Genomic DNA, 21,498 nt, shown 5'->3' with positions numbered 1-21,498 from the left:
TTGGAAACTTTTTGGGCAGGAGCCCACGTTTGGAGAATGAGAGCCGCAGCTGGGGTCAGGGTGTACCTAAACTTTGAATTTTAACTGTTAAATAAAGCTTGTGACCTCCACAGATTTTTGCCATAACATGTCTCTGTGTTTTTTATTGAATGTAAAGGTGCAGATTGGGGGGATAGGGGGTTCCTTGGCCTACTGGGTGCTGCTGATAAAGAAGTTTAGTTAAAGATCTGTGAGGTTTCATATCTCTGCAGGGGGTTGTTAGAATGATTTCTGCTCTTGGAGTTCAGTGGCTACATGGGGTTAATATCTGTGCAGACGGCTGTTAGAGTTGGGTCTGATATGCAAATCCATTGGTTAATATGTATGTAATGGGGCTGATTGACACAAGGTTAATCTTTCTTCAGGGGGTTGTTAGGGGGGATTCTTCTATAGGAATTCATTGGTTAATATGTACACAATGGGGCTGAAAGACACAGGGAGCCATAGAAACAGATATGAGGACACCCTGCTTACTATATTTTACTACAATATTATTTAATTCCCCAGGCCACAATGCAACAACATTATGTAGGTGAGTGTATTACAAGCACCATATAGAATGGTTTCTCCAAAAATGCCACAGCTGTGTATCTGGGTAGCACTGGGCACACCGGGCTGTATTTAGCAGAGTGGGACCAGCCATTTGTGTAAGTCTAAAGAACCCAAGTTCTCTTTATAAAGAGTTTCATTGCTTCTTAATGTGCCTCACTGATCCGAAGGTGAATCTGTCCTGAAATTATATTATTGTATTGTATATACATTGTATAGTTCCCAGTGATCCTAAAAGTGCATCACATGATCCAGTGATCCCTGTACTGTATCCAGCATCAGACTCGGAGGCCAAGGGCCCACCAGAGAACCTTAAATCATAGGGCCACTATTTTACTCTTTAATTAACCAAGCCTCTACATCCAATGTACATGTATTAAAAAAGAAAAGTACTTACGTGCCAGTAATTGACAATGAAGCCCTAACTGCATTTGAATTGGTGGTCACTAATGCAATTAAAAAATTGTGGGAACATCCATATAAAATTCCACCTAATGTATCTTGTGAGGAAAAATTAGCCTTACAGTCTCTAAAAAATAATGACAATATTGTAATCAAAAAGGCTGATAAAGGTGGCGCCATTGTGGTTATGGATAAAGAAAAATATAGGAGAGAGGTGATGAGACAGTTAACTACACCTGCACATTATCAAAAAATTGGTAAAGACCCTGTACATGATATAGCTAAAGAAATTTTTAACTCTGTGACTGATGCATGGAATAATGACACTATTAACCAAAGTACAAAAGAATAACCTGACGATTGAACATCCACCTACTCCAGTGCTATATCTATTACCAAAAATACATAAGTCACTAGAGAATCCTCCAGGGCAACCTATTGGCTCAGGTGTAGGTTCTGTCCTAGAGCCACTCTCAAAATTTGTGGACTGTTACTGGTTCAGAATATCCTCATATGTCTAAAAGACACTAATGATTTGTTACAAAGGTTGCATCTTTTACCAACACTGAACAAAGTGTACACTATGCAGTATTGATATTGTAAGCCTCTATTCTTCAATACCACAAGATGAGGGGTTAAAATGTATAGAGGAGGCCCTGCTGGAAACAGCTTTAACCAACAATTTGATAGATTTTTTACTGGACTGCTTAACTATTGTGTGGAAAAGGAATTATTTCAGGTTTGAATGGGAGTATTGGCAAAACCAGGAACATTAATGGGGGCGGCAGTCAACGTCATTTGCAAATTTATTTGTCCACATGTTGGAAACAAAGTTTTTCCTGAAACATAATTATAGTAAGCATATCTTACTATACCTATGCTTTGTAGATGATATCTTGGTAATCTGGAAAGGAGATGTCTCCCTGTTCCAATAGCCAACAGCCAACATCCCACCATTAAATTTACGACAGAAACCTCTAACCTGTCAATTAATTTTCTGGATGTTAAATTATCATTGGAAAACAAGGGATTGACAACAGATTTGTATAGGAAAGCCACAGATAAAAATAACCTACTTAATGTCTCTAGTTTCCATAATCCCAGGTGTATTGAAGGGATACAAGAAGGACAATTTCTGAGAGCTAGGCAGATAGCAGATAAATACTGGGAGGCACTGATTGACAGGTTTAAAGCCAAGGGTTACAATGAAAGATCTTTTAAAACTTTTAAACTTAAAACCAAGATATCTACTCAAAAGTCTTCTGTTGGTAAGAACTATTGTTGGGTGGGGCAAATGTGGTAATATGAGGTTCTGCCAAACAGCAGTTGCATGTTTAATAAGTAGGGCGAGCAGGTACAGCAGACAAACGTAGTGACAGGAGGACACGGGGGCAATGGTGGGACATCACAAAGATGGCGGGACAACATTAGGAGAAGTTGGAGAAAGTAGGTCAGGATAGCAAGAGTAGGTTATAATGGCAAACATAGGACAACATGGAAACAGTATGGAAATATAGCAACAGTAGAACAAGACAATGATGTAGGACACAATGGTAAAAGCAGGATTGAAACAGTAAAGAAGATGGCAACTTATGAGCAGTATGGGGATAGCAGGACAAGATGGTGGCAGTAGGAACAAGTTGTCAACACCAGGGTCAGGTGGAGAGAGGACAAGATGGTGACAGTAAGAGAACATGGAGGATGTAGACAGCAGGCTAAGATGGCAAACATAGAGCAATATAGCGAGAACAATGAAAGATGGAGATGTATAGGAGGATGTAAAGAGTAGAGTAAGAAGGAGACAGAAGATTGAGATGGCAACCACAGAGCATGGTAGCCAAAGTTAGATGGTAATAGCAAATCAAAATGAAGACAGTAAAACAAAAATTGGGCAAGATGGAGACAGTAGGGTCAATGGCAAGTCCAGGGTAAGATGGGGAGCATAGGGAAATATCGAGACAGTTGAGCAAGATGTAAACAGTACAACAAGTTGTAAAGAGCTGAGCAAGCTACAAGACAGAGAAAGATGTTGATAGTAGAGCAAGGTGGACACAGTAGTGTTAGATGACACATGTAGGGCAAGATGGAGAGTGTATTGGAAGCAGTAGAACACATAGTAGAGCAAAATTAACATGGTAGCAACCAAGCTTGATGGCAAAAGTAGGATAAGATGGAGAGAGTAAGGTGGAGACAGCAGGGCAAGATGGAGACAGAAGGGTCAAGGGCAAGATGGAGAGTGTGTGAAAAGATAGAGAGGCTAAATAACCTCTTTTATATTTCTTTTATTGTGAAATTGCCTGTGCTGAATCTTAAGCTCTTCTTCCCGCACATGATGAATCTTTGATAGAACAAATAAGAGAAGAGACTGTGCTTGAGAGGCAGTAGTGATGCTTGACTGTAGCAGTATGTCAGATAAATCTAGGATCATGATGCAGATGGTTTATGTCACTCATAGGAATCACTAAACTAGGGCTGCCCTAAACTTACAAAAATTAGTACAGTGGGTACAGGGGGTACTTACATTATGCAGTGTAGCAGATAGTTTTTCAATAAAAGGAATGAGACTTTGTGCTGCATTTTATCCATACTGAAAAAAACTACAAATACATAGGAAAGATGAGGTAAAGTAAATATAAATATACACAGAGCAATAATGTGAAGCAATATTGTATGGTGAAAGCTGTATACTTACTTCAGCTGTGCCTGAAAGAATTTGATGAGACACTGGAGGAAATCTGGCCCTTGTTTTATCTGACCTTCACCCAGCTTGATCACTCAAGATCTTATACAATTCCCATGCAAATACATAGTTATCTATGTGACTCACATTGTATTCAAATGGGAAAACTTTTTTAAAAGTTTGTGTGAGGGATAATGAAGATCTGGATCCTGAATCAATTCAAAATTGCAACAAGGAAACTCTGTGCCTATGTTAGAAGCAATAGGATACAACTTAAATAGTGGAACTGACATTTTATTCCCGCACCACCTATCCTTTTTCACCACGTATGTATTTTATATAGCACAAGGCATGTAAATACATATCACTACATTTCAGTAAAGAGACCCTATCCTACTTACTGCCCTCAGCTTAAGATGGTTTTGTTTTTCCTGGCCATCCCCTGGCAGCATAACAATTTGGGTTTATCCCTGCACTGATCAGACACAGAAGGGTTAACAAGCAATTTTACAAATACCCGCCTCCTTCCCGCCCTTACCAGTCTTTTTATCTTCTGTCCTGGCTGGACCACAGATTGGTATGCTCTATCCCAGGGATCCCCAACCTTTTTCACCTGTGAGCCACATTCAAATGTAAGAAGGGTTGGGGAGCAACATAAACATGAAAATAGTTCCTGAGGATGCCAACGAAGGGCTGTGATTGGCTATTTGGTAGCCCCTATGTGGACTAGAAGCCTACAGAAAGCTCTATTTGGCAATGCAACTGTTTTTTTATGCAACCAAAAGTTTCCTCCAAGCCTGGAATTGAAAAACAAGCACCTGCTTTGAAGCCACTGGGAGCAACAACCAAGGGATTGGGGAGCAACATGTTGCTCACGAGCTACTGGTTGGGGATCACTGCTCTATCCACTTGGTTCTTTGAGACCAGATTCCAGGCACAGTTTTTTCATGCACTTTCTCCACCTGAAGCCCCTCCATTGTGATCACCATAGCGCCTTCTCAGGAGTGGGTCCAGTGTCAGACTGGAACACCAGGGGCCCACCCAAAAACCTTAGACCAGGGGCCCAACAAAAAAAATCTTAGACCAGGGGCCCACTCTCAGTACTATTATTCTTTCTTTCCTCACTCAAACTCTATTCTCCTAGTCTCTTTTCTTTACATACTATAATCCATTATTCCATCTATTTAGCCTCGTTTTCTCATAGAAATAGGGACTGACCATGAAATAGGCCAAATGCTTAGCAGCATGAGGGCCCACCGGGACTTTTCCTGGTATCCCGGTGAGCCAGTCCGACACTGACTGGGTCCCTATACAGCCGGAGGAAGGTTGCATCCGTAGTGGTGCAAGGAGGCACCATCGCATTGTGCCCTATCTTGCTTTTGAATGAGTGCAGTTTTGCCTTTGCATCCACATTGACGCATCTTTGAGATGGATTCGGCTGCTGAAAAAGCTGCTACCTCAAAGGGTTCAGAGCTACTGGGTATTTTAGCACCTAAAAAAGTGCATGACTAATTGGGTGTTTGTCACTCTAGGCTTACTTCACCTGTTGAAGATTCTGCTAGGAAAAGGCAAAGGTCTCAGGATAAGGACATTCTACATGCCTACATTACTGGGCAAGAGATTGTGTGGTGATTGTATATCAGGGGATGCTGACATTCCACCTGCTCAGAAATTCATTTAACATCTAAGGATGCTTCTTAAGCAGGCAGTAGCCTTAGGAATTCAAGAAGCAAAAGGCTCTGAAAGTCAGGTGCGTGCAGGCTCACATTCTAACCAGATTGAAGTGATTAACTCAACAAAGTTCATTTTTAAAATGAAGAATGTTCCAGACCTTATTATGGCAGTGAGACACACTTTAGTCCTTGAAGAGTAGGACCAAACAGACAGAGGTGTGTTTTTTTTGCCAGGAAGAGAAAACATCTCTTCCCAGTGCACAAGAAGGTGCAAGAGGTCATATCTGCGGAGTTGCAAAAAATGTCTAGAAAGGTTCCAGTAAAGGCTAAAATTGAGTAGCTCTATCCCTTTCCTCCACAGTCTCAGGAAATTTGGAGCAATCCTCCAACTGTGGATACTCCAGTCGCTAGACTGTCCAGGAAGACTGCACTAACATTAGACGATGCTTTCGCTCTGAAACAGCCAATAGAGAGGAGGATGGAAACAGAATTAAAGAAGTTATACATGATGATGGGAGCCATGTTAAGACCAGCAGTATCATTAGTTTCAGTGGTCGAGGCCCTGCCGATGTGGATCGAGGATTTAGAGCAGAGAACCAGAAAAGGGGAGCCTCGTGACAAGAGTTTGGCAGCTCTAGGGGATCTGAGGCTTACAACATCCTTTTGACTGGGGGCCACTGGTGATTAACAAGACTGTCTGCAAGATCTATGACCTCATCGGTAGTGGCTCATAGAGCCCTTTAACTTTCGTACTGGTTTGCCTCAAAGAATGCATTTTGCAGGCTCCCATTTAAGGGCAAGATATTATTCAGCAGACCTTTGGAGGAAATAATATCTAAATCATCTTGGATGACAGAGCACTTTCCTACCACAGACTCCAAGGAGATTGAAGGATCCCCCAAAACGTCAATCGGACAGGTATTCATAAAAGAAGAGGTCATCATCTTGGAAGGCAGGGCAGCCTAGCTTTTTTCTGGATGGAAAGACCAAGGCCCCAAGATCTCCCAAGTCCCAGCAGAGGTTGCAATGATGGGAGGCCTGTCCAACTTCCAAGAGTAGGAGCGAAGCTTCTTCAGTTTCAGGAAGTATGGGCAAGACATTTTCAAGACTCCTGAGTACTGTCTGTCATGAACAGGGATTATCGCTTGGAATTTGGGCAGAAACTGCTTCCTCACAATTTTGTTGTTATCCCTTGCCCATGTGCTCTGACGAGATGGGAAATTATGAAGCAATAAATTTCTGACTTACTTCTCAAGGGGGCAGCAGTAGAGATTCCGTTTGAAGAGAGGGGGAGAGGATTTTATTCCCCTCTGTTTCTGATAGGTTTCTCCGTTTTGCAATAGGTGGTCATCATCTGCAGTTCACCTGCCTGCCCTTCTGGTAGGCCACTTCTCCCAGGACATTTACCAAGGTGTGGTGCTGGTTATTGCGAAGCTGCGAGAAGAGGGTCTATAAGTGTATCACTATTTAGACGACCTCTTATTGGTGGCAAGAGAGAGAGACAGCTTAATACAGCACAGAGACTAGGCCAAAACAACTCTCCAAGAATTCAGTTGGATCCTCAACGAGGCAAAAAGTTAGTTAAGTCCAGTCCAAAGACTAACATACTTAGGAGCTTCTATAGACACAGAGTTAGGAATGATATCTTTTCCATGAGCGAGATACTCCAAGATTAGGGAGACTACTTTTTCCATGTTGGAACTAGACCATCTATCGCCAGGTGATTTATGAGATATTTAAGCTCCCTAACATCAACAATGGGATTGGTCAGATGGGCAAGATGGTAGATGCACCTAAAACAACGTGTATTTTTAAACCAGTGGAAGCCTCAAGGATTGGACCGGTATCAGACAATGCGGTTGCCTTGGAAGCTGAAGCATCATCCGTAATGGTGGACAACCCTTTTCAACCTAAGGATAGCGATGCCTCTGCAGGAACCAGAATATATAGAGCTGTTCAACAGTGCTTCAGGTCAAGAATGTGGAACCCATGTAGCAAATCTGTCAGTCCAAGGGACTTGGGCCAGAGAGATGTCCTATCTTCCATCAAATATCCTCGAGCTGAGGGCAGTGGCATTTGCACTTCAGGTTTTCAGGAAAGAGCTACAGGGTTACTCTGTCAGCTGTCACATATTTAAAGAAACAGGGAGGCACGAGGAGCCTCAGCATGATGACAGAATTACTTCCGATTATGGAATTTGCTCAGAAGCATTTACTACACATCACTGCTTTTCATATACCGGGAGTAATGAATCTACAGGCAGATCTCCTCAGCAGGAGGAAGATCGACAGTGGAGAGTGGAGTCTGCATCTGGATGTATACACTATGATTATAACCAGGTAGGGATGCCTGAAAGGAGACCTGATGGCTACGTCCTTGAACCGGAAGGTAAGGAACTTTTTTCTCCAGGATCCCTTGTCCCCAGGCCACATCGGTGGATGCGCTAGTCCAGAACTGGACAGGCTTATGCCCATATGTCTTTTCCCCCTTTTCATTGATTTCCAGGGTCCTACAGAAGATCTTTTTCACCAACATGGAAGCAGTGATGGTACTTTCAGGCTTGCCACGTTGCTCATTGTTGAGACGGATGGCAGTAGGCAATCCCTTACCCCTACCAGACAGGAAGGATCTTCGGTCTCAGGGGTCTCTGTGGCATCTGAATCCTGCAATGTTGAACCTAATGGCTTGGAAGCTGAGAGGGGAAGTCTAAAATAGCAAGGCTGTTCTGAGGCTGTGATTGACACCTTATTGAGGTCAAGAAAGGCAAATATGTTGCATCGATATTATGTGATCTGGAGAAGGTTTCAGGCATGGGCAAGTGAAAATTTGTGGATTTGTGGAACCCATTAGTGCCAAATATTCTTGAGTTCCTCCAGTCGGGCCTAGAGAAGGGTCTCATTCACTCCTGTCTGGGACTTGCCTTTAGTCCTGAATGCTCTTGCAGATAGTACTTTTGAACCTCTTGAACAGGCCACACTATGGCATGCCACCCTGAAGACCATCCAATTAGTAGGTCTGACATCAGCCAGGAGCAAGGCAAGCTAAAAGCTCTCCAAACCTCCTTATACTATTTTCAAAGCAGATTCGATGGTCCTTAGACCAATATTGCAGTTCCTGCCCAAGGTAGTCTCTGCTCTGTACAGGAATGAGCATATGTTTTGCCAGCCTTCATCCCAGAAGTTGGGACATAGAGAAATTGAGATGGAGATCTCTAACTGAGGGCAACAGGAAAACTGATAGACTGTTTATAGTCCCAGCAGGGTCTAGGAAGGGAGAGGCAGCCAAAACTGCAACCTTGAGGAGATGGATAGTGACGGCAATACAGAAGGCCTATAAAGAACAGGGTAAGCCGGGGCCTGAGGGGATCAGAGCACATTCCACAAGGGCCGTTGCATCATCATGGGCAGTGGAAGCAGGAGCACAGGAGTCAATTTGCAGGGCTGCAACATGGCCTACTGCAAACATAGTTATCAAGCATTAAAAATTAGATATTAGATCTGCGTCTTTGGTGCAGTTTGGGCTTTCAGTACTGCAGGCCGCAGCTGTAATCTAATTAAAGTTCTGTTATCAAGCATCAATCAGTTGCCCTCCCACTTTTTTTGCTAGGGTACTAACCCAAATTGTTATGCTGCCAGGGGATGGCCAGGAAAAGAGAAAATTAACTAATTACCGGGATTTTCTTTTCCTGGCCATCTCCCGGGCAGCATGCCCACCCTTTTCATTGTCCGTCCAGTACATCAGGTAAAGACTGGTGAGGGCAGGAAGGGGGTGGGGGTATTTGTAAAATTTCTTGTTAACCCTTCTGTGTCCGACCAGTGCAGGGATAAACCCAAATTGTTATGCTACCAGGGGGGTGGCCAGGAAAAGAAAATCTCAGTAAGTATTAATTAATTTTCTCTTTTCTAGCTCAACTTCAAGCTAGGTAGGAATGATTTGAGTGAATGGTTGCACTTGATGTATTTATCTAATTTCTACGATGTTTTTCAGTACTCTATTCAGAATTAACACCTTCAATCCATTTGATCACTGTTGCATGCCAAAAGAACAGGGTAAAATAAAACAATCACTTAAACGGAATGTAGATTGTTTTTTAAAGGCCAAGCCAAACCCAAATTAACAATTTTCATAATAAAAGAAAACATAATTCTCATTACAAATAACTTCAAAACCATAGAAATGTATAATGGATGTATATTAAGGATGCACCGACTCCACTATTTTGGATTCGGCCGAACCCCTGAATCCTTTGTGAAAGATTCGTCCAAATACCGAACCAAATCCTAATTTCCATATGCAAATTAGGGGTGGGAAGGGGAAAACATTTTTGAATTCCTTGTTTTGTGACAAAAAGTCATGTGATTTCCCTCCCCACCCCTAATTTGCATATGCAAATTAGGATTCGGTTTTGGTTCGGCCAGGCAGAAGGATTCGGCCGAATCTGAATCCTGCTGATAAAAGCCAAATCCTGGCCAAATTCCCGAACCAAATCTTGGATTCGGTGCATCCCTAATGTATATTGCAAAGTTGCTTGGAAATATTTTCATTTATTAGGCAAAACTTATTTTATGGGTTGCTATTTCCTTTAAAGGGGACATGGATTCTGTTTTTTATATGTTTCACATTTTTAGAAAATCAGATATGAAAAAGTGTTGTTGGGGAAATTAGCATTTTATGTCCATGTTTCCTAAGCAGATCAGGAAAGGCCAATACCATATCAGTCGCTTTGGGAAGTCATCATCCAAACACCAGAAGTAACAAGGGCTGCCATTCACTCTATCTACCCTTGCCACCCCCCATCATTGGCCATTAAGTTCTCTTGCCAAGCTGTAAAATATTCAGCTACCTAACCTTTTGTAATAGCCTTGTGTTCTATACACTTTTTTTTACTGCAGCTCGTGCACTTTGGCCTTGAGATGTCTCTGAAACATACAGGTTATTGAAGGGGTTTTAATCCTCCCATATAAAGGGTGTGAGAATCTGGCTTGATGTACAAAGACGAGCACAGTTGTATTCTGGCAGTGATATCCTGTAGTTCAATACCTGGCTTTTGTACAGAAAGAGCTGTAAAGATAATGCTAGAGGCATTCTCGTCTCTGGTGCAAAAGCAATTTGCAATTATTTACACCTCATAAGCAATTTGCGGTGTTGCAAAAAAACTATTTTGTTGTTTTTTTTAAGACATAGCCACGTTTGTAGATTATACATTCATAAAAAGTATTGTATTACATGCTACCTTCTTCCAGTTTTAGGATTCTAGAAAAAATGAGAAATAATCAGTGGTCCTTGTATAAAATATTAATGATCGATTTAATCCTGTGAAATTAAGGAACAACAATAGGGATATAGTAATCGTTTGCTTTTTCTTTCTTATTCCCTCCACACAGAAGTTGGCCGTACACAGGAAGATTTAAGACCCCTTCAGACTAAGTCGCCAGCTTATCTCCCTGTGTATGGGCCCTCCACGATGGCTTAGCCAATAGATATGCGGGCAATCAGAAAATTCAGAAACCCCCAGTCTACTATATAGTTTGCTACCAGTCAGCAGTTGCATTTATTAATTAAGCTGTTACAAGTTAATCTGCATTTTATTGGCTGCTATTGGTTACTGCACCTGAGTAGACTTTTTATTACATGTATTTTATTACATATGGGGACAAGAATGGAGAAAGGAAATAACAGCAAGCAAAACTGAAAGACAGCATTTTTTTTGTTAAATCAAAACATTTTACACATTTTATATGAGATTATATCACCCAGGAAAACCCATAGAAAATACACATTACTGTATTCAACTGTATAACTACTCCATTATGTCCCATAACTCACAATGGTGCTTCATGCTCAATTACCTAACTATATTGCCTCATTTTCCAAAATTCTACCCTAAAACCCACCACGAGTTTGCCCCATAGTGTATTGTTTTAATAATAAATTGCCAACTCTTGACTGACGCTCTTCTGCCAATTATTAAACATACTCAGTATGCTTCAAGCTGCTAATGAAAACCTCCTTACATTAATCACATAAATAAAAGGGGACACTTTTTAAAAACCTCTCAATGATATGCACAGTTAGTTTGGGTGCCTTACCCTGAACCACAGTCAGTAAAAAGGCATACAAACAGTGAAAGTCACTCACAACCACGTTCAGATGGTCGTGGGTGCAGAGCCAAAGGAAAACTCTACACATCAACAAAACAGTCACAATTGGATGAGTACTCTGACACTCAATGGACGTGGCTAAAAAAGAAAAAAAATAGTTCTTCGGAATGCACGTCCAATTGTTACTGTTGTGGTTTTAAGGTGTGATGCTCTTCTGCTGCAATTATAGACACAGTCTGGGTACAATTTAAGATTGATGTCACCTAATGAAGCAGAAATCCATGCTGATGAGAGAAGTGCTAGAATCTGTGCAATCTGTCATTGACATTCATGGAATTCACCAGACAGACAGAACTGTCTGCACAGTTGCTCTGCATGCTGAAGAAAACCAGTGAAGAATATTCCATGTGCCATGAGCCTCATCCTACTCTCTACCACAATAATTATATTATCCACTAGTTTACAGAAGGACACAGGAGACTGCAGAGATCTCCAAGCACACATTACATGGCTAATGATTCTTGCTAGTTCAAATACTTCATTTCCCATATGACTGAGAGATACTTTGTAAACCCATTACTAAAGTCCATGAGTAACTGATGCGAACAAACACACATTCTGCAGACACTCCGTGCAGACAGACAGCTGGTTACAGTTATAAACATAATTAACATTAAAAGGTATTTTTTAATCCTATTTCAACTGGATTCAAGTGGCATGTCAGTACAAATGGCAAAAAGTGTGTATCTATCTTAACATGAACTGGAAATAAGAAAGGGAGCATGTAAAAAAGAATGTATATAGTGTAGTATGTTTCACACCCTTCTGCTTCCAGTATTTACAAAGGCACATGCAGGTGAATATATATGATGCCACACCAGTATTCCAGACAATAAAATGAACACAGAAATCCATAAGAATAGGTACTCATGCACTTACTTACAAACCCAAATGAAATAATATGTGTCTCAGCCTGTTAATATAAAATATTTAACCAGCGGAGTAACACGATATTATTGGGCCCCACAACAAATTATTTTTCAGGTCCCCTAAATGTCTAAAAGTTGACCTGTCTTGCCAATATTGCCAATATGAATTAGGGCCTTATGAGGCCCCTATACCTCCTGGGCCCCCAGCAGCTGTAGGGTCTATTTCCTCCATAGGGTCTACATAACATTGCCCCATGCTCATTTTGTTTGTACTTTCCAAGTAATGTGAGTTGTACATATATGGGATCCATTATCCAGAAACCTGTTATCCCGAATGTTCTGAATTATGGAAATGCCAACTCCCATAGACTCCGTTTTATCCATATAATCCAAATTTTTAAAATGATTTCCGTTTTCTTTGTTACGATAAAAAAGTACCCTGTACTTGATCCAAACTAAGATATAATTAATTCTCATTGGAAGCAGTAAGAGCCTGGTGGGTTTAGTTAATGTTTACATGATTTTCTAGTAGACTTAATGTATGAAAAGAGCCAGAAAATCCAAAGTCCCAAGCATTCTGGATAACAAGTCCTATACCTGTATTATCTCCATATTGAAAGAAGGCTAAAGTGATAAAAGAATATGCCCTCCATCAACAATGCCAGAGCCCTTCTGCAGAACCCTCCATACAATCTTCAATGCTCCTGGTTGTGAAGCAGCTGCCTTGTCTCATTTAATGCAGACAGTAACATAGTAACATAGTAAGTTAGGTTGAAAAAAGACACAGGTCCATCAAGTTCAACCTTTTAACTTTTTTTTACCTCAGAGGGTGGAAAAATTCCTTCCTGGCTCCAAAATGGATCAATTTGTACTATGAGCTATCTCCCATAACCCTATATTCCCTCACTTGCCAAAAAGCCATCCAACCCCTTCTTAAAGCTATCTAATATATCAGCCTGTACAACTGATTCAGGGAGAGAATTCCACATCTTCTCACTGTAAAAAACCCCTTCCAAATATTTAGGCCGAACCTCTTTTCTTCTAAACGGAATGGGTGACCTTGTGTCAGCTGAAAGGACCTACTGGTACATAAAGCATAAGAAAGATTATTATATGATCCCCTTATATATTTATACATAGTTATCATATCACCCCTTAAGCGCCTCTTCTCCAGCGTGAACATCCCCAATTTGGCCAGTCTTTCCTCACAGCTAAGATTTTTCATACCTTTTACCAGCTTAGTTGCCCTTCTCTGCACCCTCTCTAATACAGTAATGTCCTGTTTGAGTGATGGGGACCAAAACTGTTTGGCATATTCTAGATGGGGCTTTACCAGTGCTTTATAAAGTGGAAGAATGACCCCCTCCTCCCGTGAATCTATGTCCCTTATAATACAGCTCAAGACCTTATTTGCCCTTGATGCTGCCGACTGGAATTGCTTGCTACAGCCAAGTTTATCATTTACATGGACTCCAAGGTCATTTTCCATAATGGATTTGCCTAGTGCAGTCCCATTAAGGATCCCTTAACAAGCCTTCAAATAATTTGCCCACCACAGATATCAAACTTACTGGCCTATAATTGCCAGGCTGAGATCGTAATCCCTTTTTAAATATTAGAATGACATCAGCTTTTCTCCAATCCATAGGTACCATACCAGATCAAAGTGAATCTGAGAAAATCAGACATAAGGGCTGGAACTAAAGCTCTCTTAGAACCCGGGGGTGTATGCCATCAGGCCCTGGAGCCTTGTTTACATTAATTTGCTTCAAAGCTTTATGAATCATATCCTGAGTAAGCCACTGACTAGATTGAGCTGAGCCATGAGTGCGTATGCAATTGAATTCTGCAATTGAAGCTGAGATGGCAAACTTAGGACCCATATTTTTACCCATATTTTTACTGCCTATTTGTATATCTTTTGTTGTAAACAGGCCATTCCTCACTATAGGGCTGTGAAACTAAAGCTAGTTGTTTCAGTCACAGCTTTACCTCTGAACATTGGCTTACTTGCATTCTGTAATAAAGCCCTGTAGTTAAAGTGATAATGACACTAAAAAACTACTTTTTATAATATGAATGAACATTAAAAGTTTCCTATAAGTCAAGTTTTTTGTTGAGACGTTTGTTTTTGTTAGTAATTGTTAGTCGATGTTCCTAAACCTGAGTGTTTTACCAACCCGATTGTCCCATCTCAGCCTGTTAGTTAAAGTTTCTAATGCTAACGGAGGCTATACAAATGTGGCAGCCCCCTCATAGACGATCACAGGGAGTCAGATAGGTAATGTTAAAGCTTTTAGCAAATAATTTATGACAAAATTATAAGTAGCATGCAAAGTCAATTTTATTATAGATGTAAAAAATTAAATTTCTGGTATCTCTTTAATATATAGGCTGTGTTCAAGAATTCATACTGCAAGGAAACAATTTTCTCTGAAACAGGCACAAAATGCTATAAACAATAATTGAAAACAAGTCACTTTTTACTGCTTTACGCACAGAAATAAAAATCATTTTTCGCTGGCCTCTTTGAATGCCTTCCAGAATTTCTTCACTAAAATTATTATTCACTACAGCTACAATGCTGCCTGATTTAAAGGTGACTTTACATAACAGTTGACTAGTTTGTTCCAAAAATGGCTGCAAAACATTCTTCATGTTGCCAAAACTACATGATTTCTATAAGACATTCCATCTCACACTAGTTACCAGGGGCGGCAAAATACAGCTCCTGTCATTTTAAGAACCTTCTAGCAATTGCATTCTCTGCTCAAGCGAAGGGGCCAGGATCGTTGGTGTTTAGAGTCTAGGAGAAGTTGTCTGGCACATGCACTCCTATATCTGCTGTTGGGTGGTACTCTCATCTACCACAAGTAAGTATGGTGCATCTTTACCAGTGCAGACAATTACTGAGTGAATTTTAAACTACGGTTTGCTGAAATCTACTCCAGAACTGCATTTTGTAAGGGTAAGGGAGCATCTGGGATGTCAGGATCCATTGAATATTACTGTTTTTAATGTACTTAGGGCTAAAATTACAATGTATCAGAAAGAACATACCATTTTAAAATGTACACAATATATTTACCTGCCCTTAAACAACATGCAAAGAAATATGACAGCTGCGGGACTCCATCTGCTGGCTGACTAGGTTTCCTTCCCCTTTAAGGCACAGTTCACTAGCACAGGGCACCCTTGCCCAGTTTTTGCAGCACATTTAAAGAGGTGCCAGGACTCATTTTCTTGTGGGTACAACTCACACACCCGGGTGTTGGACATCCTATTCCTAAAGGCACAGTGCATGAGGATTCCTTTGACATTGCAGTTTTGGAGTTCAGAGATCAGACGGTAAATGCTATAAAGTTGGGTGTTCAATAAATACACTGTTTATTGTTGCTGAGTATATGAGATATGGCATGTGTAATGTGTCCTCCTTCACTCTCACATTAACTTTGTGCTGTGGCTTCCTATATAATGAATTGTCCCTTTAACCCAGTGAAACACAGCGAGTAGTGAAACATAGATATCCCTTATCATTACACTTTGTCCTATGTGGTGTGTTTGATCACCTTGTTAGTTCATTTAGTCACTGTCATAACACTACCACACAAAGAATCAGGCTATATCACCCAAGGGTATTTCACCAGAGGATAACCTTAAAAATAGCCTACATTTGTCATGTGTAAATCAACCTATGGCTAAACATTTTCATGTTTATTGCAGATGTTTATCTGCATCATTGGACAGTAAAATACTTTTTGCAAAATGATCTTTGATACAAAATGTCTTATTTTTTTCATTTTGTTTCCAGTTGATATAAAATAATATTTGTTTTTTTGTTTTGTTTTTTGTTCGGTATGTTTCATTTGGCTTGTTTGTTATGTTGTGACCATAGGAAAAGGGTGCATCGGGGTCTCCTTTTATGTATATACCAAGCAGTGATAATTGGGAACTGAAACTAACATTAACGCCAGGCCATTTGTATCCTGTTCATCCATAGTTTGGTTTTGCCAAAAAAAAATTTAATATTTGCCACAAAATAGAAGGTGGTCTTGGTGTGCTTGGTGTGCTGCAGAGTCTTGGTGTGCTAAATACTTTGATTACTGTAGTTTCATTAGGCTACCTGACTGCACATTGACTGCTACCTTTTTTAATATAGGATGATAAACACCTGTCAGGACTGCCAGAAGTACCCGACCCAGAAGTACCCGACGGCACTGTTTACATTCCCGGCGGTCACAGTGAAGATCCAAGATGGCGGCGCCCATGCGGAACACATGGCTGCAGCGTCGCTGCATGATGATGTCATCACTGGTGCCGGGATCTCATCATAAAAGGGCGCCCAAAACACTGTGACAGCGCCCAAGAATAGGATTCATTCCTGTGAAGTTTCCTGGGTTTCCTGTCTGCTTTGCTGAAGACTTATCTTGTTCCTGTTTGTTGCTGACCTCTTGCCTGGACCTTTGGACTTTGCTAATATTCTGCCTGCCTTTGAACTCTTGCCTGGATCCCGACTACTCTTTTGATTAACCCTTTGGACACCGCGACATTGCTCCCTCAAGAGCGCTTCCTCCTCGATCCTGACTACCTCCCTGGAGGGACCTCCCGGCTCCCTGACATTATTCTTGGGCCATGGATCCCACTGAGGAAGCTCAGCCAGATTTCGGCAGGGCCTTTCGAGGTCTGCATACTCGCATGGAGGCGTACGAAGCTCGGCAAAATTATGCCGGACGCACGCTGGAGGCGATTTTGGAAAAGTTATCTATGCTGACTCCGACTACTCCAACGCCCACGCTAGTTCCTGCCGACATGGCTACACAGTCCTCCACTTCTGGTCCACGTATTCCTGCACCGCCTCTCTACAGTGGCGACCCTCAAGCCTGTCGTGGTTTTGTGAATCAGTGCCAGATACGGTTCGCCCTGCAACCTGCAGAATTTAACTCTGAACGAGCAAAGGTTGGTTTCGTGATCACTCGTCTGGCTGGGAAAGCACTCGAATGGGCATCTCCGCACTGGGAGAAGGAGTCTCCTTTAATTGATGATTCCAAAGCCTTCCTTCAAGAATTCCGGACTGTGTTCGATGCTCCCGGTCGGGTGGCAACCGCTGCTTCTCGTCTGTTCCAGATCCGCCAAGGAAATCGCAGTGTAGCAGAATATGCCATTGAATTCCGTACTCTCGCTGCAGAGACTTGTTGGAACAATGACACCTATCATGCTGCCTTCTACAATGGTCTCTCTATCCGCCTCAAAGATGACCTGGTCTCCCGTGAATTACCCACGCAGGTTGAAGACCTCATTGCTTTGTCTGTCAAGGTGGACACCCGTCAGAGAGAACATCAAGCTGATAGGGACCGAGTCAAGAAATTTCAACCCATGTTGGCTCCTCGCTTTCAAAGACCTCTATTACCTCCTACCCCCCAGCAGCCTTCTGTTATTCCTCCGGAGGAACCCATGCAAGTCGGAAGAGCTCGTCTCTCTGAACAGGAGAAACTCCGGAGACGTACGGCTGGACTTTGTCTCTACTGTGGGGGTCAATCTCACTTTGCCAACTCCTGTCCTGTGAAGCCTCAGAGTTCCTCTCTTCAAGGTAACCTTGCAAAGACTCATGTAGGGGGTGTTACTCCCAAGTCACAAGAGAACTCTCATAGGTTTCTTCTGCCTTTACAGATCCGTCTGTCCTCTAAGACCATTGTTGGCTCTGCTTTTATTGACTCTGGAGCTGCCGGCAATTTCGTGGACGCTCTCTTTGCCAAGCATATGAATGTTCCCCTGTTTCCATTGACTCCTCCACTTCGTGTAACCGCCATTGATGATCGACCCCTTGAATCTGAGTTTATCTCTATGACGACTGGGGAATTGCCTGTACAGGTTGGGACTTTACACAAAGAAAAGTTATCGTTCCTGATTATTTCCTGTCCTTCTGTTCCAGTCGTCTTGGGGCTTCCTTGGTTACGCCTGCACAACCCTATTATTGATTGGTCCTCGGGGCAGGTTTCCCGTTGGAGTCCTTACTGTCAACAGCACTGCCTTCCTGCTGAACCCATCCAGAGGGTGAATATTTCTTCGTCAGATTTGAAGACGCTTCCCTCCTTCTACAAGGAGTTCGCTGATGTCTTTTGTAAAAAGTCTGCAGAATTTCTCCCTCCTCATCGTCTCTACGATTGTCCAGTTGATCTCCTGCCTGGAACCATGCCTCCTAGAGGTCGCACTTATCCTCTCTCCCCAGCAGAGACCTCTGCCATGAAAGAATATATTCAAGAAAATCTACAGCGGGGGTTTATTCGCCCTTCCACTTCTCCTGCAGGGGCTGGATTCTTCTTCGTGGAGAAGAAGGATGGAGGCCTACGTCCTTGTATTGACTACCGGGGTCTAAACAAAATCACCGTTAAGAACCGGTATCCCTTGCCTCTGATCGCAGAACTTTTTGACCAACTGAAGGGGGCTAAAATCTTCTCTAAGTTGGATCTCCGTGGGCCGTACAACCTTATCCGCATCCGGGAAGGTGACGAATGGAAGACAGCATTCAACACTCGTGATGGGCACTATGAGTACCTCGTAATGCCCTTTGGTCTCTGCAATGCCCCCGCTGTCTTTCAGGAATTCGTGAACGACATTTTCCGGGATCTCTTGGGAAAGTTTGTGGTTGTATACCTAGACGACATCCTGATTTTCTCCAAGGACCTTGCAAGCCATCGCTCCCAGGTGAAGGAAGTACTCTCTCGTTTGAGGAAGAACTCTCTCTTTGCCAAGCTGGAGAAATGTGTCTTTGAAGTGTCCAAGATTCCTTTTCTGGGCTATATCATCTCCCCAGAGGGATTCGAGATGGATCCTGTTAAAGTGTCCGCAATCCAAGAGTGGCACCTTCCGCTGAGCACCAAGGCGATCCAGAGATTCAATGGTTTTGCCAATTACTACCGGCAATTCATTAAGGGATTCTCTTCTTGTATAGGGATGTCGCGGACTGTTCGCCCGCGAACTAATTCGCGCGAACATCGACCGTTCGCGTCCGCCGAATGTTCGCGAACGTCGCGCGACGTTCGCCAATTTGGGTTCGCCTTAGCTGGCGCTTATTTTTGCCCTCTCACCCCAGACCAGCAGATACATGGCAGCCAATCAAGAAGCTCTCCCTCCTGGACCACCCCCACACCCCCTGGACCACTCCCCTTCCATATATAAACTGAAGCCCTGCAGCGTTTTTTCATTCTGCCTGTGTGTGCTTGGAAGAGCTAGTGTAGGGAGAGAGCTGTTTAGTGATTTGAGGGACAGTTGATAGTAACTTTGCTGGCTAGTAATCTACTTGATACTGCTCTGTATTGTAGGGACAGAACTCTGCAGGGATTTGAGGGACAGTGAGTTTAGGTTAGTTAGCTTTGCTGACTAGTAATCTACCTTCTACTGCAGTGCTCTGTATGTAGCTGCTGTGGGCACTGCTTCTGATCTCATCTGCTGACTGCTGCCTGTAACCCAATAGTCCTTGTAAGGACTGCTTTTATTTTCTTTTTTGTTTTTATTACTTTGCTACTGTAAGAGCCCAGTGCTATTAGTCTAGCTGTGTTGGGGAGTGGGACTGGTGTGCTGCTCCTCCTAGTAGTTCACCACTACCAGCACCAACCAGAGTCAAAATTGTTACAAAGTATCTTATTTGCACCTGTTAGCTGTTTTGAGCTCTCTGCCAAAAGCTAATTAAGTTAGAAACTGTTTTTTTTCTGGCTGTTCAGTTCAGAGAAAAGAGGGACTGGTGTGCTGCTCCTCCTAGTAGTTCACCACTACCAGCACCAACCAGAGTCAAAATTGTTACAAAGTATCTTATTTGCACCTGTTAGCTGTTCTGAGCTCTCTGCCAAAAGCTAATTAAGTTAGAAACTGTTTTTTTTCTGGCTGTTCAGTTCAGAGAAAAGAGGGACTGGTGTGCTGCTCCTCCTAGTAGTTCACCACTACCAGCACCAACCAGAGTCAAAATTGTTACAAAGTATCTTATTTGCACCTGTTAGCTGTTCTGAGCTCTCTGCCAAAAGCCAATTTTTTTCTGGCTGTTCAGTGCAGAGAAAAGAGGGACTTTCCAGTACAAAAGAGGGACAGGGGGTTGAGTGGTCAAAAGAGGGACAGTTGGGAGGTATGCAAGTGCCACCTAGCTGTGTGAGCTTTTTCACATTCTGTCTAAATAACAATAATAATTCCGTGTCCGTAAACATCACCTGAGTGATGTTTTTACAGCAGCAATAATATATTCCGTATCCACTACTGTATACGTTGCCCTTGCAGGCATTGTTTGCCCAGTCTTTAACCAAGTGCCACCTAGCTGTGTGAGCTTTTTCACATTCCGTGTCCAGAAACATCACCTGAGTGACGTAGTGTGATTTCTGCCCTTTACAGCACAAAACGCAGCGCTGTGTCAACAATGTATTTTTCAGATACATTTTTGCCCTTGATCCCCCTCTGGCATGCCACTGTCCAGGTCGTTGCACCCTTTAAACAACTTTAAAATCATTTTTCTGGCCAGAAATGTCTTTTCTAGCTTTTAAAATTCGCCTTCCCATTGAAGTCTATGGGGTTCGTGACGTTCGCGAACCGTTCGCATTTTTGGACGCATGTTCGCGAATATGTTCGCGAACATTTTTTCCGCCGTTCGCTACATCCCTATTCTTGTATAGCTCCTATCCTGGCTCTCATCCGAAAAGGGGGTAAACCCAGCTCTTGGCCCCCATCTGCTATTGAAGCCTTTCAATCCCTGAAGGATGCCTTCACTTCCGCTTCGGTTCTCCGCCATCCTGATCCGGGGTTACCTTTCTTCATTGAGGTGGATGCTTCTGAAGTTGGAGCTGGAGCTATCTTGTCCCAAAGACATCCCTCTGATGGAAAGCTGCACCCATGTGCATATTTCTCTAAGAAGTTCTCGCCTGCTGAACATAACTATGATGTAGGAAATCGAGAACTTCTGGCTGTCAAGCTTGCCTTAGAAGAGTGTCACCTCCTTGAAGGTTCTTTGATTCCAGTCACGATTTACACCGATCATAAGAATCTCGAATTCATTCAGTCTCTCAAGAGGCTGAATCCCAGACAGGCAAGGTGGTCTCTCTTCTTTTCTCGATTCAACTTTATCTTGACTTATCGCCCTGGCTCCAAGA

The 21,498-nt window shown here is 42.4% G+C and overlaps 1 long non-coding RNA gene across 1 annotated transcript; it reads right to left on the bottom strand.

Moving 5' to 3' along the window:
- Positions 1–1,956: 1,956 nt before the first annotated feature.
- On the bottom strand, positions 1,957–4,119 carry LOC121400579. The gene is made up of 3 exons (XR_005965830.1): positions 3,683–4,119; positions 3,512–3,587; positions 1,957–1,972 (listed from the first exon to the last, which is right to left on the bottom strand). It is a non-coding gene; the product is annotated as an uncharacterized LOC121400579 (long non-coding RNA).
- Between the last annotated feature and the right edge of the window lie 17,379 nt (positions 4,120–21,498).

This window comes from Xenopus laevis, chromosome 2S (genome assembly GCF_017654675.1).
Source record: "Xenopus laevis strain J_2021 chromosome 2S, Xenopus_laevis_v10.1, whole genome shotgun sequence".
NCBI lineage: Eukaryota > Metazoa > Chordata > Amphibia > Anura > Pipidae > Xenopus > Xenopus laevis.
This window is presented reverse-complemented; position numbering and strand designations above follow the sequence as displayed.